Here is a 17,456-nt window from a genome sequence, read left to right as displayed (position 1 = left end):
ATCTCTAAGTAAAATACAAAAAAGGGTTGGGGATGCAGCTCAGTGGTTAAGTACCCCTAGGTTCGATCCCCAATACCATTTGACCCAGCTATCCCACTCCTTGGTTTATACCCAAAGGACTTAGTACAGTGATGCAGCCACATCAGTGTTCACAGAAGCTCAATTCACAATAGCTAGATTGTGGAACCAACCTAGATGCCCTTCAATTGACAAATGGATGAAGAAACTGTGGTATATATACACAATGGAATATTAGTCAGCCAGAAAGAATAGTAAAATTATGGCATTTGCTGGTAAATGGATGAAGTTGGAAAATATCATGCTAAGTAAAATAGGACAAGCCCAGAAAACCAAAGGCTGAATGTTTTCTCTGATAAGTGCATGACAATATATAACGATGGGGGGTGTGGGGGGGAAGAGAAGAATGAAGGAACTTTGGATGGTGTAGAGGAAAAAGAGGTGGGAGGGGGTGGGAATGGAAAAACAGTAGAATGAAACAGTATTACCCTATATATATGTATGATTACATGAATGGTGTGAATCTACATTGTGTACAACCATAGAAATGAAAAGTTGTATCCCGTTTGTGTACAATGAATCAAAATGTGTCTGTAAAAATAAAAAATATTTTAATAAAAAAAGAAGTACAGGAAACAGTAGATCCTTCCAAACATTACTACCTAGAGATAGTGCTATTAACATTTTGGTGAGGGCTGGAGATGTAGCTTAGTGGTAGAACACACCTAGCATGCATGAGGTCCTGGGTTTGATACCTAGTACCAAAAAGAACTTCTTTTTGGTGACCATTCTGTTACCTTGGCATTTATACCCATGCATGCCCATGTTTACATATATAATATTAGAAAATTGTCCATGATGTTTTGCAGCTTTTTTTGTGTGGTGGGGGGGGCGTACTGGGGATTCTCAGGCACTCGGCCACTGAGTCACATTCCCGGCCCTTTATTTATATTTTATTTTGAGACGGTCTTGCTAAGCTATTTAGGGCCTTGCTAATTGCTGAGGCTGACTTTAAACTTGTGATCCTCCTGCCTCAGCCTCTCAAGCCCCTGGGATTATAGGCCTGTGCCACCATGCCCATCTGGCCTAGACCTTTTTTTTTTTTTGCAGGAGGGGTATCAGGGATTGAACTCAGGGGTACTTGACCACATCCCCAGCCCTATTTTGTATTTTATTTAGAGAAAGAGAGAAAGGGTCTTGCTGAGTTGCTTAGTGCCTTACTAAATTGCTGAGACTGGCTTTGAACTCGTGATCATCCTGCCTCAGCCTCCTGAACTGCTGGGATTACAGGCATACACCACTGCACCTGGCTTTTTTTTTTTTTTTTTTTGGTTATAGATGGACACAATACCCTTATTTTATTTATTTATCCGACCGCTTTGCAGCCTTCATAAAAGAAAAAAAATTGTATATCAGTGGATATTCATCTTCGTAATAACTATATTATTCTTTATTTTTTTTTATGTTGTTGATGGACCTTTATTTTATTTGTTGATTGATTTATAAGTGGTGCTGAGAATCAAATCCAGTGCCACACGCATACTAGGCAAGCACTCTGCCACTGAGCCACAACCATAGCCCATAACTATATGATTCTGTTAACACTGTAATTTAAGCAATTCCTTTTCAGTTTTCTGGTTATTTATAACATCACTTGACTATACTTATACATCTTTACATATGTCCAGTATCTTTGGGTAGATTCTTATATGTGGAATGTTTGGGTCAGAAAATACTTTTTACATTTTAATAAACAGGTCTGTAGAAAGGTGGCAGTGTACAGTGTGAACTTAATCATAGTGTGAGCCTAATCACAACCCTCTTCGATCTTCATTACCATACTCTTCTGATTTCTACTTAAACTTTCATCTTAAGACAGACTGTTACTATATGAACCAAACAGGTAAAATTTTACATTATCTTTAAGCTTGATCTCTGCTAGTCTTGTGCAGTGTCTGTCCTCATCACTAGCAAACTTGTTAGCCTTTAGTGTTTCTGTATGTGTGATACTGGTGATTGAACCCATGGCTGCCTGCCTGCCAGGCCAGCTCTCTAGCACTGAACATCTCCAACTCCAGCTTTTTGTTTTGAGACAGGGTCTGGCTAAGTTGCCCAGGCCACCCATGAATTTGTGATCCTCCTGCCTCAGCCTGAAATAGCTGAGATTATACGGATAAGTCACCATGCCCAGCTTCTGACAATGTTTTTCATTCATAGATCATCACCACCACCATCCAAGTATAGCATCACCCATACTATCACTTCTTTTTCTTCTCCTCTGGTACAGGGAATTAAATCCATTGGACCTCACATATACTCTACGACTGAGCTACGCTCCAGGCTTGCATCAACTTTTTTTTTTTTTTTTGGTCCTGGGGATGGAACCCAGGGGCATGTAACCATTGAGCCACATCTCCAGCCCCTTGCAGCCCCCTTTTTGTTTTTTATTTTGAGACAGGTTCTTGTTAAGTTGCTTAGAGTCTCACCAAATTGCTGAGGCTGACCTCAAACTTGCAATCCTCCTACCTCAGTCTTCCAAGTTGCTGGGATTACAGGTATGTACTATCATACCTGGCAGCATCACTGTCTTGAAATCCATCTTGCAAACTATCTGAGGCTCTTTATGTCAGGAGGATGCCAAGTGATAACTGGGTCCATCGAACTTTCTCAATCACAATGGCATGAGCTCTGTGATCTGGGAATTGATATTATAACCCCTTTGTGTGGATTTAAACAGCAAAGGCCTTTGACTTGTCCACATAAAACAAAACCAGAGTTTAACAAATGTTTTTTAATATTACCATTATAATCAATAGTTTTGTGTTACTAAGTAACAAGTTCAGTAACCTCATGATTAGCCTCTGAGAGTGTCTGGGTCCATTGCAGATTATGGAAATATCTACCTTGATTTTTGTTCTGTTTGTGCCTCTTTTAGTCTTGGATCTATCCCCCATCCAGATTCCTCACCAGCCCCCTTTGAATGAATCATATACCATAGACTAGCAAAACAGCACCATCTTTCTCCCAGAGCAGTATGCTCAGCAGGCAAAAAAGTCAAACCTTTCCTCCCAGTTTAGGATGTAGATCTGTAAATGTGGACAAACCACATTGAACCAGGGGTTCATTGTGTTGATTTTGGGAGGATTTGGACTTGCTCAGAGCCTTTTCTAATGAATGAAAATGGTCCTGAAGAGATGTAAACTTGTTTCTGAATTCAGGTTTTCCCATGGAGATTTGTTTTTAATTTTAGTGGATAGTATAAGCATGTGGTTTTTATGTTTTGTTTTATTTGTTAGTGGTGGGATTGAACCTAGAGGCACTTTATCACTGAGTTACAACCCCAGCCCTTTTTATTTTTTATTCTGAGACCAGGTCTTGTTAGTTGCTTAGAGCCTCTCTCAATTGCTGAGGCTGGCCTGAAACTTGCAATCCTTAAGCCTCAGCCTTCCAAGTCTCTGGGATTATAGGCATGTGCCACTGCACCCAGCTCAAGCATGTGATTTTGGTTTTATTTATTTTTGTACCAGAATTGAACCTAGGGGTACTTAACCTCTGAGCCAAATTCCCAGCCCTTTTCCATATTTTATTTAGAGACAGGGCCTCACTAAGTTGCTGTGGCTGGCTTTGAACTTGAAATCTTCCTGCTTCCAAGTAGCCACCCAAGTAGCTGGCATTATAGGCATGCACCTCTGTGCCCAGCCAAGCATGCGGTTTTTAAAATATTCAAAGTTTACAAGAGTAAAGGAGGTAATACTTTGTACTAATTCCCCAGTTTATTCTCCCTTCCTGGTGGGAAGAAATTACAAGGGTTAGTATGTCTTCTTTCAAATTTGGAATATACACATCTGAACATCCAAATTTTTTTTACACGTACTCTATCATTTATCTTTTATTTATCATTTATCTTCTTTACATATATTTACTAGAAATATATCTTGGAGCTTACCAATGATGACAGCAAAGAAGCATGGATAAGAATAATGTATAGGTCCCAGTTCACCAAGGGTCGTGGACTAGGAAATTCTTGAACCCCTCTACCCTAGACATTTTCTCTCTCAGCCTCAAAGGCAGTTCTACAGGCTGTGGAGTGCTGGAAACTACTGACATTTTGTCTCTGTGCATATAAAAGTCCAGCTTCGAAGTTGTCTGTAGGTTGCTCATACGGTTTTGTGATCAGTTAATATGCTCTGTCAATGTCTTTATTATGTTTCTAAGGATCTCGAGGTGACGTCAGTGTATGTCACTTATTGTGACACTGTGTATTACCGTCAGTGTTTATGTCTGGGTGGGTGAGTTTGCTGGGTTATCTAGATGTTCTTCGTATGTGTTTGAGGTCTGTAGGAGTCCACATCTATGTATCTTAGTCCCCAGCTCCTCCACTCTCTGTATCCACTCTCCAAGGTTGGGCAGGTATGGGGCAGTGGCTTGTCCCCACTCCTGCCTCCCAGAGAAAATGCAACAGGACTATTGATAAAGACCTGTGGTCCATCGCGGTTGCACACACACACGTGAGTGGCTCAAGAGACCAAGAGACCAACACACCTTTGCAAGCACGCGTTCTCCGGTGCGCTCTCTAGTGGCCCAAGGAGCGCAATCCTGACAGAACGAGAGGGCGGGGCCGGCGGCGGCGGAAGTGAAGTCACTTCCGGGCTGGGGTGTTTGTTTGGACTGGAGAAGGGAGGCGGCGGGCGAAGCGCACGTCGAGCGGGGGAGCGGCGCTGCTTGTGGAGATCCGCGGAGGCCGACAGGATTCGTTGGCTGCCGTCCCCGCTGCCGTGCACTGGGTGAGGGGTCCCTTCGGGCGGAGCAGCGAGAAGGGTGCGTCGGTTCTGGTCCACCTCGGCAACTGCTGAGGGGCCTAAAAGGTTCTCCAGGTTGTTGGCCACCAAGTCCCGTACGGCGTTCGTTGTTCCCTGCCTATTTCCACTTAGTCTGAGGGATGAGCTTGGGCCGACTTAATTTCTTTCTTTTCTGAGAAATGGCCGTCGCTTTTTTTCTCATTGTCATTTATGATTTGGATCTCGCAGCTTTCTATCCGGGTCCTCGGTGGCGCGCGGGGGTTGCCGGGATAGCACTTTCTCCTGTTCCTCAACCCCCAGTCCCTCCCCCCACCCGTTTTACCCTCTCCCCTGCCCCCCCACTACCGCCTCGGCAACAAGCTCATTGTTTTCTACCCACTTTACGCCTGCGCGTCGGCACGCGCAGCCCCTACTCGCTGCGCGCGTGCGTCTCCTGCTGAGACTAGGGTTGGAGAGAGGGGCGGAGGGACGGGTGGAGGACTGGCGGGCTAGAGACGTCCTAGGGCTGCACTCTTCAACCATAGGCGGGCTTGTACTTTTCTGAACTACTGCTCCCATTTCTTCACCATCTCTGCCTCTTATTTTTCGTTATGTTCCATGCTCCAGATCGGATAACCTTTGGGGGTACTGGGAATTCTTATTCTAGAAGGACTTTGAGCTTAATAAACTATTAAGAGCCCATCTGGTCCACAGTCTGATTCTGGTCCTCTTACCTTTAAGTAATATACGCTTGCTCTCCTCCCTCACCTACACCAAAAAGTGGGATGTGGGGGAGTTGTGGTGAAGTTAATGCTTTGAAAACATTTTTTGCTGCAGCCAACAGTGATATTTTTTTAATGACTCCTACAAGGTGCCCTTCTTCCTTTTGTTGTTTTGCTTTTCCTGATTTTACAGCCCCATTCCTTAGGGAAATCTCAAACTAGAAAGAATTGACTTTGAATTTGCCTAAGAGAAGGTCTAACAGACCTAAGACAAATTCCTGTTTTGAGTGTGCAAGCTAATCTTTTGTTTTACCCTGGTGGCATTGATTTTCACAGACTTCATTTGAGCACTTAATCAGGTACACATTTTCATTAAATGGCATTTGAAATTTCGACTATAGATTATGGTTGCAAACAGTTAAATGGTGGCTAAAAATTTTTAATGTGCTTCCCACCATTTGCTCTTTTGAGGTTCTGTTTCTGTTTTGTGAAAGATTATTTGGACCAAATAGTCTGTTACTTGTTAACTGTGACTTTGAACAGATTTCTTATTTCTCACAAATAAGCATGTCACAAATAAAGATAGGTGACTTTCCAAAAAATTATAGCCTGTTTATGTTTCTCTAGGGTATGAGGGGAATGGAGATTAATAGTAAAGGCTGGCCTATTGCTGCTTGAGAGCTCAAATTGAAGTAGGTAATTTCAGTTTTTTGCAGATTTTTCCTTGAATAATTCTTATACAGGTTTGTTTATCCCTTTATAACTCTAAAGAGTAATTTATAAATTTTTCATTTTTATTATCATGACAAGCTGTGAGATAGGTAGTGCAAATTTTATATTGCCCATTTTGAATCTGAGGAAATAGACGCTTGAGAGGTTATTCTTATTTTTTTTTTTTAGTACTTTTTTAGTTGTATATGGACACAATGCCTTTTTTTTTTTTTTTTTTTTTTTTTTTTTTAATGTGGTGCTAAGGATTGAACCCCCGTGCCTCATGTGCTAGGCAAGTGCTCTACTGTTGAGATGCAACTCCAGCCCTTATTTAGCAAATCTGTAGCTCTTAGTAATGCCCGACCTTGTTGTAAGTGCTTTTACAAATATAAACCAATCATCAGTTTCTCTAGAACGAAGGCACTACTGTAAAATAAAGCTAACGAGACGTGAAGTATTGCCCAATGTCACACAGCTAGTAAGAGCTAGAATTCAAAACCACCTAATCCAGATAGTGTGTCCTCCTAACTGTTAATACTGAACTGCTTGTGATTTGGTAACATGGCAGATCCTGTAGGTGGTTAGTGGCATAAGTGGAATTTGGATCTGGTTCTTTTGATTCTGGTCCTTGATTAACATTGTCCAAGACATTTCCTTTGTATCTGGATCACCCATTTCATCGGTGTATTAATATTTTGCATTTGATACAGCCTAAAGTTAAGTCCTAGTAACTTTTTTTGTAATTTCCTTGTTGTTTACAACAGTTCTGTTCAATAAAGTAGTTACCAACTACATACATGTGACTGTTGAACACTTAAAATGTGGCTCTTGCAACTAAACAGTTTTTTAATTCATTTAGATAGTTATACATAGATAATGGCAGCCATATTGAGTGGTATATAGGTTTGTAGAGTTTTAATTCCTGCTTATTTTTTATATCACTTTGTATAAGTTAGGACAGTGTTTCTGATGTGCTTGAGCTTTTAATAATGACAGTGGGGTTTGTGAGCCATTGTTTCATATAATCCCCTTTTGTTATATTACAGCGGAAATTAGGGTTTTGACCTTTAGGATTTTTTTTTCCTTCAGTACTGGGGATTCCACTCAAGGCCTTCGTGTGTGCTAGACAAGTACTCTACCACTGAACTACATCCCCAGCCCTTTCTTTAAATTTTATTTTGAGATAGGGTCTCACTAAATTACCCGGTCTGACCTCGAACTTGACATCTTCCTGCCTAAGCCTCTCAAGTAGTTGGGGTTACAGATGTGTGTCACCATGCCAGGCCCCACTGGGATTTGTATATGATATTATTTCATTCCTACAGATTTAATACCCGTGATTTTTACCTTGCACCAGAACTTTTAACTTGTATAAATGTTTAATAAACACCAAGATAGTAGTACTTGTTATGTGCCCAGGTGGCTCAGTACTTTGATTATTGCTCCTTTTAACAGATGCGGAAACAGACTCAGAGGTTAAATAGCTTGCCTATCCATAGTCACAAAAGCTAGTGAGGCAGACTGGTTCTAGCATTCATAGTTTTTTTTTTTTTTTTTTTTTTTTAACCATTATTTTACTCTGCCAAAAATTAAAACTGAAAGCTGGGAACAGTGGTGGATGCTTATAATCCCAGTGACTTGGGAGGCTAAGGCAGGAGAATTGTGAAGTTGAGGCCAACCTCAGCAATTTAGCCAAATCCTGTTTCAAAATAAAAAGGTCTGGGGAATGTGGCTCAGTGGTTAAGCACCTCTGGGTTCAATCCCCAGTCCCATGCCCCCTCAAAAAGTGTGTGTGTGTATGTGTGTGTGTGTGTGTAACTAAAGGAGTCACAATAGTTCAAAGTAGAGTCCTGGAGAATAAAATGATGCCTATGAAGGTGGATTAATGGAAGAAGCAGAAGGAAACTCTGTTCGAATTTTAACCAGTTTTTTTTTTTTTTTTTTTTTTTTGGTGCTGGTGATAGAACCCAGGGGCACTTTACCAGTGAGCCACATCCACAGCCCTTTTGATTTTTTGAGACAGGTTCTCACCTGAATTGCCCAGGCTAGCCTTGAACTTGTGATCATCCTGCCTTAGCCTCCCCAGTAGCTAGGATTACAGACCTGTGCCACCACATCTGGCTTTTAGTGAGAATTCTTAAGAGCTGAAGCCAGGGGAGAAAGACTTCTGTATTTTGAAACTTCATAGAGAATATAAAAGGACACTGCTGTAAACCAGTATGTCAGTAAAGCCAAGAAGGGTAAAAAGCAACTGAAGATGTAATTTAGTAAAGACCTGAGTTTGTAATTGAAAGGGTTTGCTGGCTTTCAGGAAACATTAATAGAATCAGAATTGTTCTTATCCAACCAAAATCTGCTGAAATATAAGAATTTAAGTGTTGACACATCTTAGCTGTCACCAGGTATGGTAGTGCATGCCTGTGATCCCAGTGAGGCAGGAGGATTGCAAATGTGAGGCCAACCTCAGAAACTTAGGGATATACTGTCTCAAAATTTTTAAAAAGGGCTGGCATAGGGCTGGGGTTGTGGCTCAGTGGTAGAGCACTTGCCTAGCATGTGTGAGGCACTGGGTTCGATTCTCAGCACCACATATAAATAAATGAATAAAATAAAGGCATGCTGCCCATCTACAACTCCAAAAAAAATTAAAAAAAAAAAAAAGGGGGGGCTGGCATATAGCTTAGTGGTACAGTGCCCCTAGGTTCAATCCCCGGTACAAAAATGAAGACAAAACAAAAACCCCCCAAAAACTTTAGCTCTCATTTTAAATTCTCTTTAAGATGTTTACAAAGGAAAGAAAACTGTTTTTTTTTTTTTTTTTTCCCTGCAACAGGTGAAACTTGGAATGATATAAAAACACAGATTATTGACCTAAAGGACAGAAGTTTAAGAATTCTATCTCAGCTAAAATTTTTATTAAAATATAAAGGCATTTTGGGGCATGCAGTGGCTTAGAAATATGTATCCCCAGGTAACCTTTTGAAGAAGTGCTTCATTTAAATTAAAATCAACTGGGCAAGGTTGCACTTGCCTGTGATCCTAGAGACTTGGGAGACTAAGGTAGAAGGATCACAAAATCCAGCCTAGCAGGGGTGACTTAGCAAGATCCTGTCTCAGAATGAAATTAGTTGGGGATGTAGCTCAGTAGTAGAATGCCTCTGAGTTCACTTTGCCATACCACAAAATAAATAAATTAAGTAAACAAACATTTTAGGCACAGAGGTATAGGCCTATAATCCCAGTGACTTGGAAGACTGAAACAGGAGGATTGCAAGTTCAAGGCCCAGCGTCAGAAACTTAGTGAAGATTTTCACACTGGGTCAAATAATCCCAGTTATTTTAGGAGAGGATTTGAATGAGGTACTTTAATATTTTAACAGATCAAATGAAAAAGATTAACTTTATGTGTACATATCATGTTTGTGCCTTTGAAATAGAAGTCACTCATTCTTCCTTAGCTTTTTTTGGTACTGGGGTGCTTTGCCACTAAGATATACCACCAGACCTTTTTATTTTTTGACACGATCTCACTAAGTTGCCCAGGCTGACCTAAACTTTCGATCCTCCTGCCTCAGCCTCCTGGATTTGTTGGGATTACAAGTATGCTTTTCTTTAGGCCCAAGGAACATTTTGCAAAAGGTAATCTTGCAATCATAATTTTATGCAAATAAAATTATCATAAATCCAAAATGTGAAGGTTTTTATGGCTGCAATTTTTAAAATTTATTTTTGTTGTCAATGGATCTTTTATTTTATTTATTTATTTATATGTGATGCTGAGAATCCAATCCAGTGCTTCACACATGCCAGGCAAGTGCTCTACCACTAAGCCACAACTTCAGCCCTGTGGCTGCATTTTATATTGTAAGATTAGAAATTGTTGCATTAGATGATAACCAAAAGAACGGGGCGCTATGGTGCACACCTATAATCTCAGTGATTTAGGAGGCTGAATCAGGAGGATCACAAGTTTGAGACCAGCCTCAGCATTTCATCAAGACCCTGTCTCAAAATGAAAAATAAAAAGAACTGGGGATGTGGCTCAGTAGTAAACCCCTGGGTTCAATCCCCAGTACTAAAGAAAAAAAAAAAAAAAGTCTAGGGAAAATTTATAGATACATATTTTATTAAGTGAAAGAAAGGTAGTTTTTTTTGTTGTTGTTGTTTTTTTTTTTTTTAGTAATTTTTTTTTTTTTTTTAACTACACCCCCCAACCTTTTTCTTTTCTTTTTCTTGGTACTGGATTTTTAGCTTGGAAGCATTCTATCACTGAACCCAATCTCCAGCCCTTTTAATTTTTTATTTTGAGACAGTGTCTTGCTTAGTTGCTTAGGGCCTCCACCTCCTGAGTTGTTTGTGCCACTGTGTCTGGCCAAAAATAAATGTGTGTTACCTTGAGAAACAAAGAGCAATGAATAGTCTGACATAAATACGAATGGAAAATATGCCAGAAATGCTGAAATAAATAAAGGCAAATGTAATTAGAAAACAGTCATAAGACTTGGAGCAGAAATTAAAGTTGGAATTTTTTTAGTAACTAATTCATTTAAAAACTCAAAAATTAAACCAAAAATATCTTAACCGCCTAATTCTCCTCTTTGGAGTGACCAGTGTTCTTAGGGTTTACGTGTTTTGTTTTGTGTTTTGCATGCCTATAATCCCAGTGACTGGGGAGACTGAGGATCACAAGTTTGATGCCAGCTTCAGCAATTTAGTGAGGCTCTAAGCAATAGTGAGACCCTGTCTCCAAAAAAAAAAAAAAAAAAAAAGTGAGGCTGGGGTTGTGGCTCAGTTGTACGGCGCTTGCCTAGTATGTGTGAGGCACTGAGTTTGATTCTCAGCACTATATGAATAAAATAAGGGTCTATCAACATCTAAAAAAATTTTTTTTAAAGTGTGTGGGAGTGGGTAGGGCACTGGGGATGTGACTTCGTGGTTAAGTGCCTTTGGGTTCAATCCCCAAATCTGTTTTATGTGTGTTTTCCTTCACGAATCCCATGATTCTTATAACTCCTTCTGAATCACGAGGATCATTGGTATGTACCACACCACTGCACTTTTCTAAACATTCTTTTTGATATTCTGCAAATTGACTGTCTTGTATCTCAGTTCATTTCTGTTTTATCTTATTTTTAGAGACTTGCTGGGATTAGAGGTGTGTGCCATAAGTTCCCAGAATTTCGTGTACATTTGTGTGTGTGTGTGTGCGCGTGTGCGCACTATACATGCACACCCATGCTTACATGCACACCCGTGCTTGTACACACACATTGTTTCTTGAACCCAGGGCCTCACGCATGCTAAACAAATGCTCTGCAGTAAGCTACATTCCCAGAACTTTCAGTATTTTTTCAGTTTTTAGTTTTGTTTTGTGTGGTTTTGGTTTGGTTTAGGGTTTTTTGACACTGGGATAGAACCCAGGAGCGCTTAAACACCTAGCCATTTCCCAAACCTTTTTTATTTTTTGAGACAGGGTCTTGCTGAATTGTTTAGGGCCTTGCTAAGTTGCTGGGGCTGGCTGAACTTAATCCTCCTGCCTTCAGAGTTGCTGGGCTTAATAGGCATGTGCCATTCATGCCTTGGTCCTTTATATTGGGTTTTATTAGGCACTAGGACACTACCAGTTCAGGACCACCTTATACTCACTTCATAGTTTAGAGCATTTTGGTCTTCCTTTTTTTTTCCCCCTTTTTTCTTGATTTGTTAGTGCCAAGGCACCTTGGTGGGCAGTAGGAATTTCTTTTAGTTCACCTTTACCTTAAGACTACCCTACTCTTTGGGATTCCAGCTTAGAATGTTTTCCATAGACAAGCATGGTGGTAATCCCAGTGACTTGGGAGGCTGAGGCAGGAGGATTCCAAGTTTGTGACCAGCTTCAGCAACTTAGTGTGAGACTGTGTCTCAAAATAAAAAATAAAAAGGACTGGAGATGCAGGTTAGTGGTAAAGCACCCCTAGTTTAGTCCCTGTTATCAAAAAAAAAAAAAAAAGTTTTTCATCACTTTTACTTTTCAGTGGGAAGACTGGTTGGTGCAAATAATCTAGCTCACCATTATTGGAAAAAGAAATTTCCATACTTTTAAAAATATATTTTAGTTGTAGATGGACACAATGCCTTTATTTTATTTATTTCTTTTTATGTGGTGCTGAGGGTAGAACCCAGTGCCTCACACATGCTAGGTGAGCGCCCTACCACTGAGCCACAACCGCAACCCCCTTCATATATGTTTTAAGAGACTAAAATCAGAATATTCATACCATTTTCTGACCATAAGACATACTATTAAAATATTAATCCTGATCATATTGCAAATGTAATGAAATGGCAGATTATTCTGGGCAGAATGATTCTAAAGCAAGTCTAGGAGGGGGTTAGGGGTATGACTTAGTAGTAGAGCACTTATTTGCCTAGCATGCTTGAGGGAGTGGTTCAATCTCCAATACTGCAAAAGAAAGTCTGGAAGAAAATTTGTGCTAATAGCATATCACAACAGTAACGTGATGGGACTGAAATATCTGAGAATGAAAGGGTATGATGCAAGGTCCTCAGGGTGCAGTTTATCAACAGGTTAAGCAAAAACGAGAGAAAACTATAGCAAAAAGTTAGCAGCTAATAAATATAGGTGAATGGTAAAAGTGTTTATTGTACTGTTTTAGTTTTTCTGTAGCTTTAAAATTTTTCAAAATGAACTGAGCATGGTGGCACATGCCTGTAATCCCAGCTACTTGAGAAGCTGAGGCCAGAGGGTTACCACCTTGAGGCCAGGCTAAGCAATTTAGCAAGACCCTGTCTCAGAATAAAAAGGGCTGTTATGTAGCTTGGTGGTAGAGTACTTCCCTAACATGGGAGGCCCTAGATTTGATCCCCAGTACCACAAAAAAATAAAGTAAAAAAATAAAAAATCTTATTGACATGAGGTTAATGCTGAAAAATTGTAATGTTTGAAATACATTTTCTGATTAGTTTTAGTGGTTTTGGCCATGTACACACACACACACACACTGAAGATTTAACTCAGGCGTGCTTTACCACTGAGTAACATTCCTAGCCCCTTTATTCTTACTGTTGTTTTGTTTTTGTTCTGCGACAGTCTTGACAAATTGCTGAGGATCTCAGTGAATTGCTGAGACTGACTTTGAACCTTTGATCCTCCTGCTTCTGCCTCAGGCACCACTATACCTGACACATACTTTCTTGTTTCATTGCATAGCATGATTTTTGTAGGAAATGACATTTTGGATATTATAATGTGACAGCTCTGAAAGTTATTCTCCTCCCTCCCCCCCAGTTGTTGCTACTTCCTTTTGTAGTTGTCTGTTTAGTGACCTACTGAAATACTTTGCAAATTTTGTATTCTCTGTGTGTGTGTGTGGCCATCAGGGTTTCTGTTTCATTAGAAGAGTGGTCAGCTTAGTGATTTAAGAGATTTCTTTAAATACCTGAAAGCAAAAAACAAAACTCTCCAAGTCTTCAGAGTTCTATGGGTTCTATGTTTGTGTTGAGGCACAGCTCTCAGTACTCAGACAGTATACAACTCTGCCTTAGCCTTTACTTCCCTCAAGTGCAGAACCTGAAAGTCGGTTGGAGGTAGGAGCATAGAGTCTGCTTAGATTTTTTCTGGCATGCATGCCCTTGGCATTTCAGGTTCCCCAAACTCCTTATGCTCAGACTTAACTACTTCACTGACTTTTTTCCCCAAATTTTATTTGCTTTATCTGTGACTTGCCCCAACTGATATTGCTATTGTATTTATTTATTTAGGCACCAGATATTATACCCAAGGACACTTAACCCCAGAGCCACATCCCCAGTCCTTTTTACTTTTTTTTATTTTGAGACGGTGTCCCGCTAAGTTGCTGAGGCTGTCTTTGAACTTGTAGTCCTCCTACCTCAGTCTCCCAAGCCACTGACATTATAGGTATTGCTTAGGGTCTCACTAAATTGCAATCCTCCTGCCTCAACTGCTGGGATTAAAGGTGTGTGCCCCTGCTTCTGGCTTATTTTTGTTTTCAACAAATGTGTGAGTGCTGCCACTCAGCCACCATAGACTTTTTTTTTTTTTTTTTTACCATAGACTTTTGAGCCAGTCCCTAGGGAGCTACCAGACAAGTCATAATAACCATAATAACAACTTTTTTTTTTTTTTTTTTTTTTTTTTTTTTTTTTTTTGGTACTGAGGATTTAACCCAGGGATGCTTTACCACTGAGCTTTATCCCCAGCCCTTAATATTTTTTATTTTGAGACAGGGTCTTGTTAAATTGCTGAGGCTGGTCTCTAACATGAATTCTCCTATCTCAGGCTCCCAAGCCACTGGGATTACAGACGTGTGCCATTCCACCTGGCCAAAATAACAGTTTTTTTTGTGAATAATATCTATAATGTACTCCATCTTATATCAGAAATGTAAGCTGGAAATGTAAATGAAGCTAGGAAGTGGGGCATAATCAATAGTTTAAAATACCAAAAGATCTCTTCAATGGAATTCAAGTATTTTTTCCTACATTAAGCATTTCTGTGGTTGTTGCAAACTTTTTAACAACCAGTGGGGTCTTGTGCTGTGTATTGTGCTATTTAAATTTATTTTTGGGAAGAGTGCAAGGAGTTAGGGGAATGGAATCTAGGGTGCCTAACCCCTGAGAAACCGCACATCCCTGGTTCTTTTTTTTTTCTTTTTGGTACTGGGTATTGAACCCAGGGGTACTTAATCACTGAGCCACCTCCCCAGCCCTTTTTGTATTTTATTTTGAGACAGTGTTTCGCTGATTTGCTTAGTGCCTCTCTAAATTGCTGAGACTGATTTTGAACTCAAATCCTCATGCTTCAGCCTCCCAAGCAGTGGGGATTACAGGCTTGTGCCACCACACCTGGCTCTAGTTCTTTTTTTTTTTTTTTTTTTTTTGTGGTGCTGGGGATTGAACCAGGGCCTTGTGCATTTGAGGCAAGCACTCTGTCAACTGAGCTATATCCCCAGCCCCTCTAGTTCCTTTTTGATTATTTCAGTTTTGATTTGTTTTCCAAATGTTGCTTGACAAATTAATCTCAGTTATTATCTTTCATAGATCCTTTCGCTGGGATGTATAACAGAGCCACAGGTTGTTCGATGAGGTGATGATAGGAAAAAATCTGACCTAGGTCCTGTCAAGCAAGCACAGGAATTAGTCTCTGCTACTCATTGTTGATATTTTAATTCTCCACTAGTAAGCATCAAAGAAGGAAGAAGGGAGTCCCCTGTTGATACCCAGAGTGTAGAATTTGCTGAGGCAGATTTTCATTGTTTGTACAAGTTTGACACTTAAAAAAAAAAAAAAAAAAAAAAAAAAAAGATTGCTTTTGTATTTATTTAGGTATACTTTAATCAGCTGGTTTTATTTTTTATTTTTTTTTGGTACTGGGGATTGAATCCAGGGGCACTTTACCACTGAATTATACCCCCAGCCCTTTTTATTTTTTTATTTTGAGACAGGCAGATTTTCATTGTTTGTACAAGCTTGACACTTAAAAAAAAAAAAATTGCCAAGGCTGGCAAGGAACTGTGCTGCTTCTCCTTCAACCCCCCCCCCCCCCCCCAATAAATGCAATTGCCACCACACCTGGCCACCATACCTGGCAGTTGAAACTTTTTAAAAAAGCAAGTTAGGACTATTTCTGCATGTATTCGTCTTACACATATAGTTACTACTTTTAATTTTTCAGTTCTAACCTAGTATTGAATATCCTATACTTGGTGCTAAACTTAATTTTTTTCTATTAAAGATGTGTAAGTGGGGGCTAGGGTGTGGCTCAGTGGTAGAGCACTTGCCTAGCACATATGAGGCCCTGCATTCAGTTCTTAGCACTACATAAAAAATAAATAAAGCTATCGTGTCTATCTATAACTAAAAATTAAGAAAAAAAGATGTATAGATGGTATATCCTGTTATTTATTAATATTGTGGTCTTTTGAAAGGTAGGTAGGATTTAGTGGATATAAGTTGGGATAGGATGCAAGTTGGGAAATGATAAGTGAAAAGCTGTTATACAAAGGTGAGTATCACCGAACATAACTTAATGAATGGTTGAGATGCAGATTAAATAAATTGCAAGGCAGGGTCAGTCCCTGTTACTAATAGCTGTTGAAGAAAATAAAAAATGTAAATTCGCTTGAAGATGAACATATGTAAGTGGTAACCTGACTTATAAGAATGAGTAATTTTCTTTAGAGGAACTGATGGCTGTTTAGTCAAACTTGTCATCAAAATAGTTTTATTTTATCCAAACTTTTTTTTTTTTTTTTTTTGGAGGTGCTGGGAATCAAACCTCAGCCCTCTTGTCACCGAGCCACATCCCCAGCCCCCTCATTGAACTTAAAAGATAAATAAAAATATCAGATCTCCAGTGTTTATTTTGTTTTGTCTGCTTTTTATAGGGTCTCAGTTTCCTAACGCAAGACACATTTTCCTTCCTTTCCTTCCTTCCTTCCTTCCTTCCTTCCATCCGGGATTGAACACAGAGGTGCTTTAAACAGAGCCACATCCCCAACCCTTTTTTCTTTTTTATTTTGAAACAAGGTTTTGCTAAATTGCTGAGGTTGGCCTTAAACTTACTGTCCACCTGCCTCAGCCTCCCGAGTTACTAGGATTATAGGCATGCACCACCATGCTTGGCAACATGTTTTCTTTCTACTGACACTCTGGCACATAACTCTGTCTGAATCTGCCCCCCATCCCTCATCCCCATACTGAAAGTTGAACCCAAGGGTGCATCTCCCCAGCCCTTTTTGTTCTGAGACAGTGTTTTGCTGAGTTGTCCAGGCTGACCTCAAACTTGCTAACCCCCTGCCTCAGCCTTTTACATCACTGGAGTTATAGGCATAGGCCACACACACCTTACCCCTACCCCCAACTCATGTATTTTTATTTGAATGAAGGTAGTATCAAATGGTCTGGGTTTTTTAGAATCTTTTAAATAGCTGATAGCATGATGTAACCTACTTGATATGTTGTAGGCTAAAAGTTTAAAGCATTATGTTTCAGATTATAGAAATAATAGAAAATGTAAAAAGGACCAGCAACATAGTTTAGTGGTATAACACACCCCTGGGATCAATATCCACCCCACCAAAAAAACAGTTGCCTGGAATTGTATATCAGGGTAATCTAGATACAAGGGAATGCAACATGGACCTAGAATAAAGCAAATAAGACAGTGGACTCTGAAGAAATAGGACTGAGAGCCTAAGGGATTGGT

The 17,456-nt window shown here is 39.9% G+C and overlaps 1 protein-coding gene across 2 annotated transcripts in view; it reads left to right on the top strand.

The window, feature by feature from the left end:
* Positions 1 to 4,647: 4,647 nt before the first annotated feature.
* Positions 4,648 to 17,456, top strand: part of PAIP2 (poly(A) binding protein interacting protein 2) — a 20,324-nt gene continuing 7,515 nt past the window's right edge. The window contains exon 1 of one of the 2 annotated variants that reach the window (XM_079144011.1): positions 4,648 to 4,802. The gene's annotated coding sequence lies outside the window, so the exon portion shown is untranslated. Of the gene's footprint in view, positions 4,837 to 17,456 lie in introns of both variants that reach the window. The other variant, XM_079144012.1, reaches the window with a different exon arrangement.

This window comes from Sciurus vulgaris (genome assembly GCF_902686455.1).
Source record: "Sciurus vulgaris genome assembly, chromosome: 6".
Lineage (NCBI taxonomy): Eukaryota > Metazoa > Chordata > Mammalia > Rodentia > Sciuridae > Sciurus > Sciurus vulgaris.
This window is presented reverse-complemented; position numbering and strand designations above follow the sequence as displayed.